Raw genomic sequence first — 870 nt, forward strand, 5'->3', positions numbered from 1 at the left:
TTGTGAAGGGAGGCAGAACACGACTTATAAGGACGAGGGTGTCCCCTCCTATCAGGCTAGTCTTTTCGGGGAAGGACCCAAGGCCTCTTATAAGTTGGTGTTGCTCTCTGATTGGGTTTGGTTGACGCATTTCAATTGGAAACGCTGATTAGCGGACCTGGGATTGCGTAATAAAGTTTCTGGAGAAGTAAAATTAGAACAAGGGCAAACAAATATTCATTATCACACTAGACTATTAGGCTAGATAGAACATGCACAAGAGGAAGGAGATGTGGCAATATTAATTATCTCAATTTTAGGGCTACAGTTGTCGGCTTACCATTGTGGATCTGCAGCGATTTGCTTGCCCCTGGCGTCCATCGACTGAGCTATACACAAACAACAAGATATGCAAGTTGGAAAAAACCCATGGACAAGAGACGAGGCATGTGGCTGTGGTGCCTATACAACAACATACGTAGCTAATCAAGTAGCAGTTTAGTCATGTGCGCAGTCATTTGGTCATTGGTATTTGGGCCTTTTTGTTTAGTTGTCTGTGTTTTATTGTTTGATGGGGTCATTCTAAACCTTTTTATTTGGTTCAAGTCACGCAAATATATACTTATATGTAAGTGGCCGAGAAAATCCATTGGGTTCACTTGAACCGAACGTTTCTATGCTGGCTCCGCCACTAAATTGTAGGCTTTCACCCGAAAATTGTGCATACTAACTGTCAAAATCATCGGTCATAGCAATCTCTACTAGCTGGCTCCTCCCTTCGCCATCTAGCCGCTGAGAGAATCCAAGAACCTTTGGTGCCCTTGAGAAAACACCAGAAGGAGAATGAGGACCTTGCATCCCGCATCTGGACACTGCAGCGCCACCTTCGAT

Source organism: Triticum dicoccoides, chromosome 6A (assembly GCF_002162155.2).
Source record: "Triticum dicoccoides isolate Atlit2015 ecotype Zavitan chromosome 6A, WEW_v2.0, whole genome shotgun sequence".
Classification (NCBI taxonomy): Eukaryota; Viridiplantae; Streptophyta; class Magnoliopsida; order Poales; family Poaceae; genus Triticum; species Triticum dicoccoides.